The sequence below is a fragment of the Haplochromis burtoni genome, unplaced genomic scaffold (assembly GCF_018398535.1).
Source record: "Haplochromis burtoni strain Fernald_Lab_line unplaced genomic scaffold, NCSU_Asbu1 Contig_100, whole genome shotgun sequence".
In the NCBI taxonomy this organism is placed as follows: domain Eukaryota; kingdom Metazoa; phylum Chordata; class Actinopteri; order Cichliformes; family Cichlidae; genus Haplochromis; species Haplochromis burtoni.
In genome coordinates, this window is record NW_024582461.1 from 745,698 (window position 1) to 754,635 (window position 8,938).

Here is an 8,938-nt window from a genome sequence, read left to right on the forward strand (position 1 = left end):
GAGCTATTTTATTACACGCGGCTGCAGCTCTCAAGCTGATGCCGTGCAGGTGCGTCCGCACGGTACCGCAGACCACACCCGCCACAGTGTTCTTTATGGTTAGCAGTGGCTGGCTGAGAGCTCTCCATTTTTTCCCCAGTCTTTTTCTTATTGTCTCTCATGAACACTGACCTTGAGGATAAGGGAGGCCTACAGTTCTTTAGATGATGTTCTGGGTTCTTTTGTCAGTGTGTTGTTGAAGCGATCTTGAAATAATTTTGGTAGGGAAGGTTCACCTCTGTTCCAAGTTTTCTCTATTTGTGTATGCTGGCTCTCACTGGAGTCCCAGAGCCTTAGAAATTGCTTTGTAATCCATTTTATACTAACAGATGTCAATAACTTTGTTTTAGCCTATTCATCTGTCTATCTTTTAGCCTATTTCACTTTGTCAAACAGGCTCTAAACAGGTATGGCAATAATCATGCCTTGGAGTGGTTGATGAAATTGAATGCAGCCAGGTATGTCTGGAAAGTTTTTTTTCCCTTTAATAAATAAAATTACCATGTAAAACCTGTATTTTCTATTTAATTGGGTTATCCTTATCTAATACTAAATTTTGTTCAATGATCTGCATCACGAGTGTGACAAATATCCAACAAACTCGGGAAAGGAGCGCATTTATTTTTTAAAGAACTGTAATCTAATTACACACGCAGGGTGTGGAGATAACACTTGGGGACTTCCTGAACTGCGACTGGTTGCTTGTCTTTTCCCCTACAAGTTTCTCACAGTGGTAGATACAATGTCAAAATTTCAGTAATGTGCGCTGGTCTCAGTGATGAAAGTATTTATGCACTGTTGATTAAATAATAATATTGATGGTGATAATACTACCACATAGCATACATAGCAGTCAAAAGAGTGATACAATGATTTTTTGAGACTGCTGTCCCACATAGGGAGGAGCCATGTGTGCTGAAGCTGGGGGCTGATCAGGTCACAGACAGAACTGGTATGAGGGTGTGGGAGATAGTGGGTGGTTGAGTTGGGAATTAATGGACCGAAGAAGCTCTCGCTGTGGCCCGAATGCTCCACTGACCTGGCTGAGTTGGTCTCAGTATGACAGGAGCACGGCTATCTGTCACATTATCATTCTAAGGTCTTGGACCTGAATGTCACTGCCACTCCGCACTGCGTCCATGACACATAAAGACCACAGGATTTGTCAACACCAGTCAGTATTTCTCTGCTTTATAAAGTAAAAATGCAGCAATCCAAAAGGGGGGAAATTCTATTCTGTTGTGTAGCTGAAAAGTCTGAGCTTGTGATTAAAAAAGCAAGACACAACTGATGCTGTGTTAAAAAGACATAACTATATCACAGACAGAAGTAATAAACTATCATTTATTGTTGTAATATTAGTTTTAAGTATTGTGATACACGTCACTTTGTTTAAATTGCATTACTGACAACCCCCTCAATTGCCATTGGTAAGGTAAAAATTCCTGAGTAATTGCAAAAAATTTGTATAGCCTGCAAAATTAATTCATAAAAAATATGGGGAAAAAATATGTATATGTATATGTATGTCCCAATGGTTCTTGTAAATACAAATGAGAAGCTCAAGACTATGAGAGTCAGAACAGCAGAAACGTCAGAATCAAGAATCGAAATAACAGTTGCTTTTGTGAAAGAAATTCGGATATAGAAGCCAAATTATCACACAGTACTGTTTGGTAATTTTCAGAAGATTCTATTTCATAAAATAATTGCTAATTAAATTTCCGTATACTAGCCAAATAGTCACAACATGTTATTTGCAAGTTTTGAAATGTAATGCTATAATTGAGTGTGTATTTGGTTGTGGTTTACATGGTTATTTTTACTTTTATCCAAAGTCATGTTTGGACTCCTCATTAAGTCTGACTGCTGTGCCCTCTGCCACAAGACGTTAGCAAATAGGTGGTATGGAACTGCTTAAAAGACTTCTTTACACATCCCACATTAACTCATGATTAAACCTGCTTCATCGTCATCTTTACAAGGTTTTATGTCTCCTTGGAACAAATCACTGCCAGGTGAAATTGTGTTTAAGAGCATGTGCATCTTTTGTAGAGGTCCATAAGGTGTCTGTAATAGCTGCGGACAGCTCCTCGGTGAGTGACAGCACACTTCCAGCAGAAGCTGTTGTGTCTGGACTTTTCATTAACACCTAAGAAGGTGTCAATCACAGTTTGCTTCTGCTTGGGATGCTCATAAACAAACCAGCAGTAGTAACAAGGTCCAATTCCCCTAAGCCCCACCCAAGCACCAACACAGGTGCCTTAGCATCCAGTTTTCTCATAACCACCAGAACCATGCTGACAGAGAAATCATGTGGTTTTTCCTCCTGAAATCAACATCAGTCACAATGCCTCTGCATGTCTTGATGGGTATAAAAATGAATAATATTGCACGTATATTAGAGCTGGGCGATATACAATTTTTTCATATCACAATATGTTGTTTTTTTTTCATTTCAGGCGATAATGATATCTATCACGATATAAGCCAAATAACTATATTTGTAAGATTTAAATGTGCCGTTGCTCACAAGTAAAATGTGAAATAATCAGCAGCTTGTTTTTATTTAAATATTTATTTCCCATAATAAGTTCAACAGGGTAGATGTACTTAAGGAACATGAGACTTTTTCAGATAAATAAAGGCAAATATTGCAAACTACACAAAAGGCAGCCGCTAAAGCGTTTAAGTTTCAAAATAGAACAAACGAAACAGACTAAATTGTCAATTCCACTTAGAAACAAAATATTAATTCTAAAAATAAATCTTAGTTTGTTTTACAGAAGAACAGACAAAACTGACTAACTTTTGTCAATATCAAATAAACTGAGAACTAAAAGGAAATTCTCAATCTCTCCTTGTTGTATAGCTGAGCTTTTCAAACAGTTTTAACAGTTACTTTAGTCTGACAAAAGCCGAATGACGAATTAGCGCTTCCAGTCAGAGACTGAGGCTACGTCCACACGTACACGGGTATTTTTGAAAACGGAGATTTTCCGTTTTCGTTTTAAAAAATAATCCCGTCCACACATAAAGGCAGAAATGAAGGAAAACGCTGCTATGAACATGCCAAAGCAGCAGGTGGCGCTAGATTCCTAACCGTGCAGAAATGTTGGCCAATCAGAAGTCTAGAAGCCTCGGTGGGAAAAAGTAAACAAAGCTGGGGCATAGAAGCAGAACCGAGTCGTATGTGTGGAGGGACAGTAACTGTGTGTATATGTAAGCATTTAAACACTGCAGAGAGTAGAATTAACAGTAACAGTATTGTAGAAATTCATTTCACCGAAACAATAACGTGGCGCACAGTGTGACGTCAAAAAATGCGCACACCTTTGACGCTGCGTTTTCTCCGTTTTTCTAGTCCACACGTAAATGCAAAAACGGAGTTTTCAAAAATCTTCGTTTTCAGTGACCAAAAACGCCGTTTACGTGTGGACGAAAGGTGCAAACGCATAGAAAAATCTGCGTTTTCAAAAATACCCGGGTACGTGTGGACGTAGCGCATGCACCAGTTTATTGTATTTCCAGACTTGCTTTCGGCACAATTTACAGTGCACGCTACTCTGTTTTTTGTCAGACTTGAAATAGCCGAAATACCTTCACACTACGGAACTTCTATGGCTCTTCCGTTCGACAATCTCTCCGGCATTGGAACCATCATCTGTTTTCTCTTCGGTCACGCTCGGTTGATTTTTCTAGTCGGCACACTCATTTCCTCCATTACCCGGGCGGTACGGTGGCTGGCTGCTTCCCAAACAAATACACATGTGCGGCTTGGCACTTGTGCTGTACGTAACAAGTCACGTGACGTGACGCTGCGGCTGTGATTGGTTCGGCTCTGCGCTACGTAATTTGGATTGGCTGTTTCTTTTTTTTTTTTTTTTTAAGAGGACAAGAGCGGCGAGGTCTATCGCGATAGTTTAATTTTTCTATCGAGAAAAAGTTATATCGCGATACATATCGTTATCGTTCTATCGCCCAGCTCTAACTTATATTGTTATGTTAACAGTTAAAGACATCACCTCACATCATTATTTTCCTATTCTGAGAGTTTCTTTTAAAGAATGCAACTTTACTATTTTTCTTATTTTGCACTGAGACTAGATTGAAACTGGTGATCATAGAGGAAAATTTAGCAGCTAAGGAGTCAGATATTTCCTTTAGGAGTTAGAGACAGAAAACCAGACTGAATACTCCACAAATTAGGACATTGCTGTGTCCATAGTAGTGCAGCGCCACCAAATATGATAATAGCAGGTTAAACTGCAGCTCACGTTATAGGAAAGAGCTAAGCTGCACTGAGGGTTGCTGAGGTTATTTGTCTTGAGACACTGTCTAACTGAAACTGAGGCAGTACAGTAAGTAAAGAAGTAATGAAACTGTGGGGGGAAAGAGCCACTTGGTCTAACTTCATTTTCTTTGATGTGATGCTGTGTTATTTACATTAGGTATGAAAATAAAGATTGTGCTCTAAACGTGTCACAGAAACCTGTAAAATAAAACAGTGGATATATTTTACTATTATCTATGGAGAAGCTAACTACTGACCAAGCATCAAAGTGATTTTTTTGTAGGTCTGTTTATGTTTTCAATCAGAGCTGTAATGACAGTAAAAAGAATAATAAACCAGCATACCTGAGGTCTGATCTTGATCCATTATTGATTATTGCTTTGATGGGTTTTTATTTGTTTGTTTGTGTTGTTTTTGTTCATGTTTTTTGTTTTTGGTGGTCCTGAGTAACAATTCTTTGTAAGCTGAAAAAATGTAAATCATGTGTTCACCTGTACTGTCTGTGCCCTCGTTTGTGCTACCAAACTTTAGTAACGTAAAAATTGTGCAGGTGAGTAAAAGGGACCATAAGCCGGAATCCAGTAAGCCACTCGATCTTCCCCTGTGGGGCACTTTTGCACAAAAAAAAAAACAAATCCTAAAAGGATAATTTGCTAATTTATTCTATTTCTAGGATTGTAAAATTATAAATTAAGATTTGAGGAAACGAAGTAGTTACCTTCCTTTTCTAGTTTTTATTTGCACTGCTAGTTGACGTAAGTGCATAATTTAACAAAATAAAAGATACTTGCAATAACTGCTCTGTCTTTGATATGTTTTAAATTTTTATGTTTTAAATATACTGACCACTGAAATATGGAATAGTAAAAAGCAAGTTCAAAGCAATAGCTGTCAATGTAAATATGAATTACATTATCACATATGTCTACAGTATGTGCTACAGTACAAATCAAAAAAGGAAGTGCATGTAATGTTCACCATAGTGGGATACAAGCAAAATTAGTGAAAAGTTTTATATGTAGATATATGTTAGAACATCATTGCTGCACATTTGCACTACAATGAACCTTTTTCCCTCTAACTTCTTTACAACCCTGCAAAACATTTTCGAAAACTAAAGATTAAGAATCCATTTTTCACACTGCTCTATTAAAACTGATGTCCTTCCTCAGTTACTTGCCTCACTCCTCTACATGTGGGAAGTCTCACATGACAGAGACCACACCAGTTTTCAGGGCTCATTAACCTTTCATACCAAATGTTTTGTCATTCCACTCATGCACAGCTATGCATTCACACATTCACCCTTTTGGCATATGCTAACTGTCGAGTAATAATAGAAACATTCCAGAGCAACAGTGCACTATCTTAGTGTCACTGATTATTTAAATCTGAAATACTGAAGATAATAAACATAATATTTGTGGATATCTAATTTTCATTATCAGCCAGAGGCGAGTCTGTCCATTATCTTTCATTTGTAGCACCATGATTTTGTCCATTTGTGGAGGTATTTGCCCTCAGACAGCATACAGAGAGGGTTTTTGAAAAGTACACATAGTTGCTGTAGTGGGCACTTTTCATGGTTTTTAAAACTCAGTTTCACTTCAGTTCTTTGTATACTATAACTTAACTCTTCTCTGTGGCTGGCTGATGGGCCAACCTAAACATAAACAAGAGTAGCCCACATAATGGTTGTGCCACATATTTTTGACAAAATAGACTATCTGCAGGTAGACCAAGCAGTTCGTAGCTGCTCGTGAACTCCCAGTGGACTGCCAACACACTGCCACCACTAAACCGTCATTTCCAAATAACTCAAATCTTAGATCTACGAGGAGCAAAGCGGCCTCTAGCCTGGTCGTGGAACATTAGACCGGCTTTTTATCCTTTCGAGGTTGTGTGAAGGTGTGTGGACTTGAACATGGCATTCAAATGCATCTCGTGGACATCCCGTGGGGAGTGTTTCAGAGTACGGGCCGGGGTCATTGCTGGTGGCCATTCAGGCCCTGTACGACTGTTGAGAGAGCTTGGTTCGATATTCTGTAGTAAGTCAGACCTGTTCCTGGTGAGAGTTGGACCAGTGATGCACTTTGTCACTGATTCTGTTTATAACTTTTGTGGAGAAAATTTCGAGGAGCAGCTGGGTGGTGGACGTTTTATGTTTTGGTTTCTACAGGATCACGTCTCTGCTCTTTGATGTGGTTGATGTGGTTCTTCTGAGGTTATCAGGTGAAAACCTCCACAGAGAAGAACTACTACTACTCCACATCGAAGGGAGGCAGATGAGGTAATTCAAGCATCTGACCAAGATACCTCCTTGAGGCCTCCTAGAAGAGGTGATTCAGGCATGTCCTAATGAGTGAAGGGGAAGGACCTGGGGCAGACCAGGGACACACTGGAGAGATAATGTCTCTTGACTCGTTTGGAAACACCTCAGTGTCCCCCCAGATGACCTGGAGGAAGTGGCCAGGAAGTGGGAAATCTGGGTGTCTGTGCTTATATTGCTAACCCTGCAACCCAAATCCAGATAAGTGGCAGGGATGTACTGATGGATGAAAGGATGGATGGATTCATTACCACTTGATCATTTTAGTGCGTTGTATTTTTCTTTCTTATTTTTTGACCTGAACTATCAGGCCTGAAGCATATCAGGCCCAATAATTTCACGCATTATGACAAATTCATGACAATTCACAGAGAGTTGATGCTACTCGCAAAAATGATTATTTCTTGACAGTTCCTGGGAGCATAGAGTCCCCGAGCATCTTGCTGATGTTCCAGATTTAAACAATGCTATGCAGTGACAGGTAGTTACCATTTAATGGTCGAACATAGCGCATCTGATAATCAAGGCTATACACATAAGTTAGACTGTTTAAAGTGGAAGAATATTTTAGTTCTTTTCAAGCTTCATCCTATCATGTCTCTCACCATCTGTCTCAGCCCAATTATGACAGACGTAGTGTTCCTCTCACTGCTGTGTGAAGGCACAACATTGTCAGTTTGAGTGATTTCAGCAACATAAATTATTGGTGCATGTTTCCTTCAGAAACATCTGTGTGTTCTTATTGGCTTGGCTCGTCAGCCAGAGTTAGACACGGATTGCTATATAATGCATATTAATGTGAATGGATGCATGATGACACACAAGTTGAATTTTGCAGTTTGGATCCTATAAATAAATGATCAAATGTAAGTAAAGGAAAAAGTATTGGAATAAAAGCTAAATGGAAGGGTTTGGTATTAACATTGTTCCGGGTAATTCAAATTTGACTGAATGCTGTTTATTTGCAGAAAAAAAAATGCACAAGATATTAAATTTCACAAGTTTTCAAAGGATTCAGGACAAGCTCATGAATGCAGGAACTCAAGATAACAATTAAACGTAGACTAAGCACTCTAATGGCACACTTAAAATAGAGAAGCACAAAATATAAATTTACCAAGGGAGCAGAGGAATGGGGCATTAAAAAGTATTTATTCAAGACCGTTCATTATTTTGTTAATACACTTCGCTCCTAAAAATCCAGTCTTGTTGGGGTGACTACTTATACTTCCCTACATGCTGCAAATAATCGAAGTCCATCAACTGCAAGTGTTTCAAGTTAATTTTAAGAGGAAAGCTGGGTGACAGTGTCACAAACTTATGACCAGGAGTCTTGTTTAGGACTAGCTTTATGTTTCATTTTGACATTATTGCTATCTGTTATTCACATCGATGTCACTTAATTTTAAGTATAATTGTAAATTGCAAACAAGTGGCAGCCTCAGGGGCTGAAACATGAAACAAACAGAAATATGGGAGAGAAAAAAGAAACTCCCAGCTGTAGTTGGTCCTTGAGGTTGGCTTCAAAAGCAGGTTGATTACCATATAACCTCTACTCTACTTTTCTCATCTCAAAACATCTACACACTAGTGGGTTATGTTGCATACTGTATGTCCACTTATTTTTATAAATACTACTGTATATAGTGGTGGTCATAAAAAGATATTGTTGTAAAAACCTGTAGGGTATTTTTATAATTAGAGCGACAATTTGATGGATTTGATAAATCAGAAGGCTCCAGAATGTCATGCTAAAAACTATTATGGATTTTCCTTGTGGTGTTGATATGGTCCAGACCAGGGACTAATGTCACATGTACCTATATTTATATCATGTCTATTCTTGTCATTTATGCCTACATCATATTTTCAGTTTTGTGACTAACACACTTATCCACATTATTCTGGCTTCAAGGTTTCTGGTTACAGCCCAGTAACTGTGCATCTTTGTCATCCATAATGTCTTCTTCCCATTGTTTCTTAATTACCACTGAAAAGCTACTGAAACAAATCACACTGCAAAAGATTTCCTTGTGTGTGTGCTGGAGGAAACAACAGGTGCATTAGTACCAAGGTAAAAATAAAAGTGCCTTTTGCCTCTTGGCAGATAGTGTGGAGGAATACTTTTAACTTTTTCTGACAATACTTACAGTCAGACAAGTGCATTAAGCACTTGTCTGAGTGCTTAATGTAATAAATTACATGCTAATTTATTTTGAACATGCTAATATAAAGTAAACCAAAAGTGTTCACTCCCCTCATGCATCTCTTGGCAT